Source organism: Mauremys reevesii, linkage group 4 (genome assembly GCF_016161935.1).
Source record: "Mauremys reevesii isolate NIE-2019 linkage group 4, ASM1616193v1, whole genome shotgun sequence".
Lineage (NCBI taxonomy): Eukaryota > Metazoa > Chordata > Testudines > Geoemydidae > Mauremys > Mauremys reevesii.
Window position 1 is genome coordinate 147,221,236 of NC_052626.1, and position 11,547 is coordinate 147,232,782.

An 11,547-nucleotide genomic window follows, 5' to 3' on the forward strand; every position below is an offset into this window, starting at 1 on the left:
ATTGGGCACTTACAGAGAATAGTCTTTTCTAACAAAGCTGTCCAACTGCTTCACTGAGGGTATTTAAAATTAAACAAGTACATAGCCAATATTCATAACTTTGAATACAAAAATGATACATTCATACAAATAGGAGGAATGTATTCAATAGATCATAACATTTGTTGACATATGTTACATGGCATATCTAGCATAAAACATTTTACAATTATGTCATATTTATATTCATAAGCATATTTCCATAAATACTTATCGGGTGCGTCAGACTGGCGTCTTACAGTGACATGTGACCATGTCACCAGATAGTGAAATCCATCTTGAAACTGGTACTTTTCTAGAGAGGTTGGAATTCCAAACAAAGGGATGTTCTATATGAAGTGAGGAAGGCAAAAAATGAGTGTCTTCAGCTCTACCTACCCCACAGAGATACCTGCTCCCTACCCCACAGAGATACCTGCAAGCACCTGGAAACAAAAGGACTGTAGCCACAGGGGTGGGTGAGAACAGGCTGGACCCAGGTCAGAAAAGGCATCGGACCTGATAAGGATTTTACCTGAAGTAACAATGGGAGTGAGAAGTTAACATTTGTAACTGATTTCTGAGTGTATTAAGCTTAGCCTTCTGTGTTTTGTTTTATTTAGCTTTGTGACTTACTTTGTTCTGTGTGTTAACGACTTAAAACCACTTAAATCCTACTTTTTATACTTAATAAAATCACATTTGTTTATTTATAAACTCAGTGTAAGTAATTGTTATGGGGTTGGGGAGGGAGGGAAGAGTTTTGTATATCTTTCTTGCAGTGATATAGAGGGTGAACATTTATCATTTTACCCTGTATAACTTTTATGCAGAGTAAAACAGATTGTTTGGGGTTTAGATCCCATTGGGAGCTGGGTGTCTGCATGCTGGAGACAGTTATAATGCTGAGGTGGTTTCAGTCTGGATCTGCAGTTTGGGGTGTGAGGCCCTGACCCTTTGGCTGTGTTGCAGCTGGCTAGCACATCTGGCTCAATGAGGCAAGGTTCTGGAGGCCCAGGCTGGCAGGGAAAACAGGATCAGAGGTAATTTCAGCATAACAGGTGACAGTCCCAATAGGGGTCTCTGTGACCAAACCTGTCACACTATGCACATGGATATGCCCCTGAATGATGAGCTATTCCAGTATGGGTTCCTCTCACTCTCTCCTTTCAAAGTTATTCTACTGTGTATAACTAATTCAATAACCACTGGAACAGAGACGTGAAGTTGAGCATCTCACACTCTAGGTGGGTGCCTCCAGCCATGATCTTATAAAATCATTCTCTCTTTCTGGACCTGTGATTCTTCCCATGATTTGTCCACTGATCTCAGTTGGGCCCTGCAGACCTTTTTGGAATACAAACAAATTTATAATAATAACAATACAATAATGAACAATACGACCTTGGGCTCTGCAAAATTATATTGCAACTGTCTGGGAATTGAATTCACCTGTTTCCACTCCCCATCACTAAACCAGTACAGAGTTAAACAGATTCAGGAATTGGTTAGGAGTTTATTCATTGCTCTCCTCAGGGCGTCCTTCACCTCCGTGTTCCTCAGGCTGTAGATGAGGGGGTTCAACATGGGGATCACCAGCGTGTAAAATAATGAGGCCACTTTGTCTGTGTCCATGGAATAGCTGGAGGTGGGACGTAAATACACGAAGAGGAGGGTGCCAAAAAGCAGGACCACCGTGATCAAGTGGAAAGAGCAGGTGGAGAAGGTTTTGCGCCGGCCCTCGGCAGAGCGGATCTGCAGGATGGTGGAGGTGATATAGACATAGGAGAGGAGGACAGTTACAAGGCTGCTCACTATAATGCAGCTCGTGAAAGCAAACATCACAATCTCGTTGATGCGGGTGTCAGAGCAGGAGAGCACCAACAGTGGAGGGATGTCACAGAAGAAATGATTGATGATGTTGGAGCTGCAGAATGACAGCCGAAATGTAAAAAACGTGTTTATCATTGAATCCACCAACCCCCCAGCGTACACCCCAGCCACCAGCTGCTTACAAAGCTGCCTGGACATGGTGACCGTATAGAGCAGCGGGTTACAGATGGCCACGTAACGGTCATATGCCATCACAGCCAGCAAGAGGCACTCAACATCAGTAAAAGAGTCCGAGAGATTCATTTGCACAGTGCAGGCAGTGTAAGAAATGCTTTTCCTCTCCACTAAGAAATTCAGCAGCATCTTAGGGCAAATTGTTGAGGAATAGCAGAGGTCACAGAAAAACAAATTACTGAGGAAAAAGTACATGGGAGTGTGGAGTCGGGGGTCAATCATGATTAACAAGATCATCCCCCCATTCCCCACCAGGGTGATACCATAAATCAGTAGGAATACCACAAACAGGGGGACCTGCAGTTCCAGACGATCTGTCAGTCCTGAAAGAATGAACTCAGTCGCCTCCGAGTGATTTCCCTTTTCCATCTCCTCTGAACACAGTTCAGGCAGCTACAGAGATGTGGGCAGGTGCATGGTGCAGAAAACCTGTCCCTTCTCTGTAATGAAGTAAGTGAAGATAAATGGAGATCAGTTTCTTAATGGACATCAGTATCCGCTCAGGGAAGGGCTTAGTCCACAGAGCCAGATGTTCACAGCTGGTCATTCCAGTTGTTCAATAAAATAGAAACTGCGTAAATACAATGACACACAGGTTAATCATGCCCCACATATGAACACTCCTGTTCACTAATCCAAGCAGCAAACAGTGACTTGTGACTCTGCTGTAAGAGAATCATGGTGAAAAAATTTTCACTGTGAGGAGATTATTTGTAAGCTCAAAAAGGAGTGAGAGTAGAGGAGTGTCAATCTTTCTATCTTCTTTGGGCAAAGGGAGCTCTGTGGCTTGGCATGTCGGTTTGGGGTAAAGTTGCTTACTCTGCTAAGCTTTTTGGTATTTACTTTAGCCTTTATGAAAAGCCAGAGACACAATGGAAAGCACTGGCTTCAGTGACTATGTAATTGCCTATATTTTCCAAGCAAGGAGGTTGCTCCTTTAGCTGAAGGGGTAGGGGTTGGGGCTGAGGCTTTTAGTGCTGGAGGTCTTCAATTCAATATCTGTTGATCCCCATGGTGTCCGTTTGTGTGTGTGACTGTAATTCAGGACAATAGCACGTACCTGCTGAGAAGAGAGAGAGAGATGTGTTGGTGTTTCCTCATCGACAGAAACTGCCAGTTTGAAGCATTCGGGAAGTTTTATAGTGAGATGTGTGATCTATGGGACATGATCCCTGAAGCAAGTGGGAATACCTGAGCTCAGAGAGCCATTACACCTAATTAATACATTCAGTGAACCAAAGTCACCTTGGTGTAATTGGTGCCCTGGGGATTAATTTTGCCCACTCTTTTCTACCGTGTTATTAAATGATGCAATTTCTAACAGAGTTACAGAGTATGAGGCTAGAGGTATATTTCATCCTGATGTTTTCAGTACAAGCTGGCTACTGTGTAGAGCTGATCCACAGAGCGGGTTTGTTTGTGGAGACCAAAATCTTTTTGTTAAGAACTTCATATTTCAAGTCAGAAATGGCACATGTGTGCATCAGATAGCACATACTACGAATCTCTTCCATTTTACAGGCTCCCAGGCTGTACTACATCCCTAATCGTGCATGATGGTCTCTCCTCTTCCTGAACTGCCCTGGATCATCACCAGAGTCCCACAGCCACAGTTTAGGGAGGAGGGGAGTTTGGAATTTTGATGGAAAGCTGATAATTTCCAGGGGAAAGATAATTTCATGGAAAAAAACTTCTCAAGAAAAATTTTCAACTAGCCATAGCAACAAATTTGGAATCAAAGGAACAGAAAGTTAGGGTATGTCTACACTACAAGAGTAGTTCAATTTAACTTAGGTCGAATTTGTGGATTCGACCTTATGAATTTGAATTTGTGTATCCACACTAAGGACACTAATTCGACTTTGTGAGTCCACACTAACGGGGCAAGCGTCGATATTGGAAGCGGTGCATTCTGGGCAGCTATCCCACAGTTCCCGCAGTCCCCGCTGCCCATTGGAATGCTGGGTAGAGCCCCCAATGCCTGCTGGGGGGAAAATGTGTCGAGGGTGGTTTTGGGTAACTGTCGTCATTCAACCGTCACTCCTGCCCTCTCTCCCTGAAAGCGCCGGCGGGAAATCTGTTACCGCACTTTTCTGGTCAGTGACAGCGCGGACGCCACAGCACTGCGAGCATGGAGCCCGCTGCAATCATCGCTGCACTTATGGCCATTGTCAACTCCTCGCACCTTATTGTCCACCTCTTCCACAGTGAGCTGCTGAGAAATCGGGCGAGGAGGCTCCGGCAGCGCGGTGAGGACATGAAGTGTCAGAGTGGCACAGACCTCTCACAAAGCACGGGATCCCACGCCGTGGAGATCATGGTGGCAATGGGTCACGTTCATGCTCTGGAACGGCGATTCTGGGCCCAGGAAACAAGCACGGACTGGTGGGACCGCATAGTGCTGCAGGTCTGGGATGAATCACAGTGGCTGCGAAACTTCAGGATGCGTAAGGGCACTTTCCTTGAACTGTGTGACTTGCTAGCCCCTGCCCTGAAGCGCCAGGACACCCGGATGCGAGCAGCCCTGACTGTGCAGAAGCGAGTGGCCATAGCCCTCTGGAAACTTGCCACGCCAAACAGCTACCGGTCAGTAGCAAACCACTTTGGCGTGGGCAAATCTACCGTGGGGGTTGCTGTGATGCACGTAGCCCATGCAATCGTTGACCTGCTGCTCTCAAAGGTAGTGACCCTGGGAAACATCCAGGTCGTCATAGATGGCTTCGCCGCGATGGGATTCCCAAACTGCGGTGGGGCTATAGATGGCACTCACATCCCTATCCTGGGACTGGCCCACCAGGCCAGCCAGTATATTAACTGAAAGGGCTACTTTTCAATGGTGCTGCAAGCACTGGTGGACCATAGGGGACGTTTTACCAACATCTACGTCGGGTGGCCGGGCAAGGTTCATGACGCGCGTGTTTTCAGGAACTCTGGTCTGTTTAGACGCCTGCAGGAAGGTAGTTTCTTCCCGGACCACAAAATAATTGTTGGGGATGTGGAGATGCCTACAGTGATCCTCGGGGACCCAGCCTACCCGCTAATGCCCTGGCTCATGAAGCCCTATACAGGCGCCCTGGACAGTGACAAGGAGCTCTTCAACTACCGGCTGAGCAAGTGCAGAATGGTGGTGGAGTGTGCTTTCGGACGTCTCAAGGGGAGATGGAGGAGCTTACTCACTCGCTCGGATCTCAGCGAAACCAATATCCCCATTGTTATTGCAGCTTGCTGTGTGCTCCACAATCTCTGTGAGAGCAAGGGGGAGACCTTTATGGTGGGATGGGAGGTTGAGGCAAATCGCCTGGCTGCTGATTACGCTCAGCCAGACACCCGTGCCATTAGAAGAGCCCAGCGGGAAGCGCTGTGCATCCGGGAGGCTTTGAAAGCTAGGTTCCTCAGAGAGCAGGGTAACCTATGACTGTCCAGTCTCTTTACAGAGAAGCTGAACCTGCCTCTGTTTCAGTTACTATTGACTTTTTTCAGCGGTTACATACCCCGTTCAACAGGTTTCCCCCCTTCCAACAGACGTTTAAAAATAAAGTTATTGGAACATTTTTAATTAACAAAGTTTTCTTTACTAACAAATTCTTGTTCAAGGGTTCCAACAGGGACGCAGACTGTGGTGGGTATGGTGTGCAGTGATGTACAGACCGCTTCTACACTCGAGGACTGACATGCTCCTGCTCCTACAGCGGTCCTTGGGGGGGAGGACGGTTACCGGAGGGTGTGCAGGAAGGGGTGGGTTTGCAGGAAGGGGTGAGGGGTGTGTGGGAAGGGTGAGTAGGTGTGGGGGGATGATGGCTCTGGCTGGGGCTCAGGGCATCGGAGAGGTTCATGGCTAGGGTGGAAGGGCATGGTAAGGGCAGCCTGCCTTGCCATTTGTGGATGCCAGGCGCTCGGACCCTGGGGTAACATACACCTCACAGACTGACCTGGGGCAGCAGACACCTCGCAGAGTGACCCGGGTGCCTAGTGACTGCACTCTGTGTGTGACCTGCTGTTGATCCTGCCCCCATGTCTGTACCCTGTTAATGGTGGCTGTCCTATGCAATTAAGAAACCCCTCCCCCCCTTCACACAAAGTCTTCTGCAAAGAAACATGACGGAAACAGTAATGAACAGCAAACTGTTTTTAATACTCAACTACACAGTTGGGGGATGAAACTGGGATTTGGGATCGGGTGAGCCAGGAAGGCAAGCAATTCTCATACTTTAGGGAATGAGAGCTGTTTGGTACATGAGCGCTCTGCTGGGGTGGAGTGACAGTTTTCACGGCCCCTAGCGCCCCTCCTTCTTGTGATTTTGGGTGAGGAGGGGACAGGACTTTGTGGCGGGGGAGGGCGGTTGCAGATACAGTTCAGGGGGGCTCTCTGCTCCTGCCTGCGGTCCTGCAGAACATCCACAAGGCGCCGGAGCGTGTCCGTTTGCTCCCTCATTAGTCCAAGCAGCGTTTGAGTCGCCTGCTGGTCTTCCTGCCGCCACCTGTCCTCCCGTTCGCTGTGTGAGCGCTGCTGCTGAGAGAGGGTCTCCCTCCACTGGCTCTGCTGGGCAGGCCATCAGTTCAGCGAACATCTCGTCCCGAGTCTTTTTCTTTCGCCGCCTAATCTGCGCCAGCCTCTGTGAGGGGGATGCCGGGGCAGTTCGGGAAAGAGCCGCAGCTGTGTGATTGGAAAAAGGAAGTGATTTCCTTCCAAAGATACATGTTTGCGAACACTGAACACAGTCTACTCAGTTTCTGTGAACAAGACCATACAGGGCACCTAATCTCATGTGCTCTCAGGACAAGTTCGAATTTTCGGCATTGGCTTTCATTGCCTGGGGTCTTGCACTGGAGATCGGACAAGCGGGGCAGGACAGCAGAATCCGTGTAGCAGCCAGGCCTGGTAAGCCGTAAACTTTAGGCTGCTTAACAGTTAATGGATAGCAGTGCCCTCCTGCTGCAGGCAATCTGGAAAGCATAAAGTCTGACCCTGTTCCAGCCCCTCGCGGCTGTCCCCGGGAAAGATCCCTGTATGCTTTTCCTCTGCAGCCTACATCACGTGGCTGTTAAACGACGGTCATTGTTATGCAAAGGAAAAGTCAAGCATTCACAATAGTAACATTAAAGTAATTCCCCTAATTAGATGCAGCAGTCGCCGAGCGAGATCACCCTGAGGCGGGTCTCCAGGAGAAACAGAGAGCGAATGCTGCGTGAATCCCTGCACAGACCAGGGTCCTATGCTGCCATGCTGGTCGAGGCGATGCTCCCATTATACCTCAGGATGGCCTGGCGCGGAAGAGTGTGCTTCCACGGAGCACCCAACAAGGCACCTCTCCCCAGGAACCTCCTGCGGAGGCTTTTCGAGTACCTCTCAGAGAGCTTCGTAGAACTGTCCCAAGAGGATTTCTGTTCGATCCCTATATGAATCGACCTTCTTTTTATATAGTTTTTATTCCTGTTTTGTTAAAAAATAAATGTTTACATGTTTATAGCACTTACCGACTGATCCTTCCCCTGATTCGGAGTCCGGGTTAACGGCCGGGGAGGGTTGGTAGGGGATCTCTGTGAGGCTGATGAAGAGATCCTGGCTGTCGGGGAAAGTAGTATTGTAAGAGCTGTCGCCTGCCTCGTCCTCCACAAACCCTTCCTCATCTTCCCCATTGGTGAACATCGCCGAGAAACTGCCCCTCGACACTATCCCATCCTCAGAGTCCACAGTCACTGGTGGGGCAGTGGTGGAAGACCCACCGAGAATGGCATGCAGTGCCTCGTAGAAGCGGCATGTCTGGGGCTGGGCTCCGGAGCGTCCGTTTGCCGCTTTGATTTTTTGGTAGCCTTGTCTCAGGTCCTTGATTTTCACGTGGCACTGCGTTGCATCCCGGCTATATCCTCTGAGTGCCATGGCTTTGCATGGCACTCAGAGGATACCTTCTCGTAGGTCTTTGCATTCCGTTTTTTGGAGCGCAGGTCCGAAAGCACAGACTCATCGCCCCACACAGTGATCAGATCCAAGACTTCCCGGTCAGTCCATGCTGGGGCCCTCTTTCTACTCTGAGATTGCATGGACTCCTCTGCTGGAGAGCTCTGCATCGCTGCCAGTGCTGCTGAGCTCGCCACGACGTCCACACAGGAAATGAGATTCAAACTGGCCAGACAGGAAAAGGAATTCAAATTTTCCCGGTGCTTTTCCTGTATGGCTGATCAGAACATCTGAGCTCGGACTGCTGTCCAGAGCGTCAACAGAGTGGTGCAGTGTGAGATAGCTCCCGGAGCTAGTAAGTTCGATTTGCATCCACACCTAGCCTAATTCGACATAGCCATGTCGAATTTAGCGCTACTCCCCTCGTCGGGGTGGAGTACCGAATTCGAACTAAAGAGCCCTCTAGGTTGAATTAAATGGCGTCCTGGTGTGGACCGATGCACGGTTAATTCGAATTAACGCTGCTAAATTCGAATTAAAGTCCTAGTGTGGACCAGGCCTAAGTGGAAGCCCCTATCCACCAGCCTATAGTATAATTCTTTCTTTCTGAACATGTGATTCTTCCTCTGTTTTGACCACTGATCTGAGTTGGGGCCTGCAGACTTTGTTGGAATACAAACAAATTAATAATAATAACAATAGAATAATGAACAACACTCCTACGGACTCTGCGAAATTACATTGTAATGGGCTGGGAATAGAATTCACCTGTTTCCACTCCATATCACTAAACCAGTACAGAGTTAAACAGATTCAGGAATTGGTTAGGAGTTTATTCATTGCTCTCCTCAGGGCGTCCTTCACCTCCATGTTCCTCAGGCTGTAGATGAGGGGGTTCAACATGGGGATCACCAGCGTGTAAAACAGCGAGGCCACTTTGTCTGTGTCCATGGAATAGCTGGAGGGGGGACGTAAATACATGAAAAATTGGATGCCATATAACAGGACCACAGCAGTCAAGTGGAAAGAGCGGGTGGAGAAGGCTTTGCGCCGGCCCTCAGCAGAGCGGATCTTCAGGATGGTGGAGATGATATAGACATAGGAGAGGAGGACAGTCACAAAGATGCTCACTGTAATGCAGCAAGTGAAAGTAAAGATCACAATCTCATTGATGCGGGTGTCAGAACAGGAGAGCGCCAACAGTGGGGAAATGTCACAGGCAAAATGATTGATGATGTTGGAGCTGCAGAATGACAGCTGAAATATAAAACACATGCATATCATTGAATCCACAAACCCCACAGCATACACCCCAGCCACAATCCGTTTACAACGCTGCCTGGACATGGTGACCGTATAGAGCAGCGGGTTACAGATGGCCACTTAACGGTCATAGGCCATCACAGCCAGCAAGAGGCACTCAACACCTGTAAAAACAGAGAGAGCCATTTGCACAGCGCAGGCAGTGTAAGAAATGCTTTTCCTCTTGGCTAAGAAATTCAGCAGCATCTTAGGGGAAATTATCGAGGAAAGGCAGAGGTCACAGAAAGACAAATTACTGAGGAAAAAGTACATGGGGGTGTGGAGTCGGGGGTCAATCCTGATTAACAAGATCATCCCCCCATTCCCCACCAGGGTGATACTATAAATCAGTAGGAACACCCCAAACAGGGGGACCTGCAGCTCCGGACGATCTGTCAGTCCTGTGAGAATGAACTCAGTCACCTCCGAGTGATTTCCCTTTTCCATCTCCTCTGAACAGAGATCAGGCAGCTACAGAGATGTGGGCAGGTGGATGGTGCAGAAAACCTGTCCCTTCTCTGTAATGAAGTAAGTGAAGATAAATGGAGATCAGTTTCTTAATGGACATCAGTACCCGCTCAGGGAGGGTTTAGTCCACAGAGCCAGATGTTCACAGCTGGTCTTTCCAGGTGTTTGATAAGATGCACACACTGTGCAAATACAATGACATGCAGGTTTATCATGCCCCGCACACAAACACTCCTGTTCACTAATCCAAACAGTAAACAGTGACTTGTTACTCTGAGACAATCAGTTTGAAGAGATTATTCCTTAGCTAAAGAAATGGTGAGAGTAGAGGAGTGTCAAACTTTCCACCCTCTTTGGGCAAGGTGAGCTCTGTGACTTGGCATGTTGTGTTGGGGTAAAATTGCTTACTGTGCTAATGAAGCTTTTTGGCATTTACTTTAGCCTGTATGAAAACCCAGAGATACAATGGAAAGCACTGGCTTCAGTGACTATGTAATTGCTTATTTTTTCCAGCCAAGGAGGTTGCTCCTTTAGGTGAAGGGGTAGGAGTTGGGACTGAGGCTTTTAGTGCTGGAGGTCTTGAATTCAATACCTGCTGATCCCCATGGTGTCTATATGTGTGTGTCACTGTAATTCAGGACAATAGCACGTACCTGCTGAGAAGAGAGAGAGATGATGGCATTTCCCCATCAATAGAAACTGCCAGTTTGGAGCATGCGGGAAATTTTATACTGAGATGTGTGATCTATGGGACATGATTCCAGAATCAACCGGGAATACCTGAGCTCAGATAGACACAGCACCTAATTAATGGGCTCAGTGAACCAAAGCCACTTTGGTGTAATTGGTGCCCTGGGGATTAATTTGACCAACGCTTTCTTACTGTGTTATGAAATGATGCAATTTCTACCAGAGTTACAGAGTATGAGTTTGGGGTACATTTCATCCCGCTGTTGTCAGTGCAAGCCAGATACTGCATAGAGCAGATCCACAAAGGGTTTTGTTTGTTTGTTTGTTTTTTGTGGATACCAAAATCTTTTTGCTAAAACTTAATATTTCATCTGGAAATACCACGGGGGTGCCTCAGATACCACACACCACCAAGAGGAGCTCAGGAGGAGACCACAGCATGCTATGGACTTCTACAGTTCACCAAACTATCCCTCTTGCATGCATATTATCAATAAACTATTGTTTTATCTAATCCAGTGTGTTTAAATAGAAGTGTCTGAGAAACTACGTTGCATGCATATTAATGCCTCTAAAGAAATAATGGACAATGTAACTTGTATTGTCCAGGAGAGGACTGGGCAGCACAGGATGTACATTTTGGGAGGGAAATTGAAGACTGGGGTGTGTGTTGGCATCCCCCTGCAGTAGAACCGAGGGTGATGAGAGCCTGAGTGTAACCCAACTATTCCTAGCCAGGCTGCAGTTATACACACATGCTCAGGGTATGATTTGCCTGCTAGATGGTTGTTTGTGAGTGGCCCAGGGGGAAGCCACTTCAGCAAGGCATTGAAAGGTTGCAGGCAGGTGTGGCATGGCTCCTGATTAGTCTGGGTTGGACTCTGGTATGTCACAGCCACCAACCTAGAAACTATCCCAGTAACACCAAAGGTGTGGTGCTGACTGACGGTAGTGTTTGATTGACATGAAAGGGTGAGGATTGTCCCATGCACTGATCCATGGCTGCAGATGCACAAGGACATTGTGATAATCACCTCCCCCCAAGGAGATCCATGGGAGGCCCAGTGATGACACTTCTCTTTCTTGCTATGGAAGCAGAAATTATC

The 11,547-nt window shown here is 48.1% G+C and overlaps 1 pseudogene; it reads right to left on the bottom strand.

Moving 5' to 3' along the window:
- Nucleotides 1-1,515: 1,515 nt before the first annotated feature.
- LOC120403407 lies at nucleotides 1,516-9,730 on the bottom strand (annotated as a pseudogene).
- Nucleotides 9,731-11,547: the final 1,817 nt, after the last annotated feature.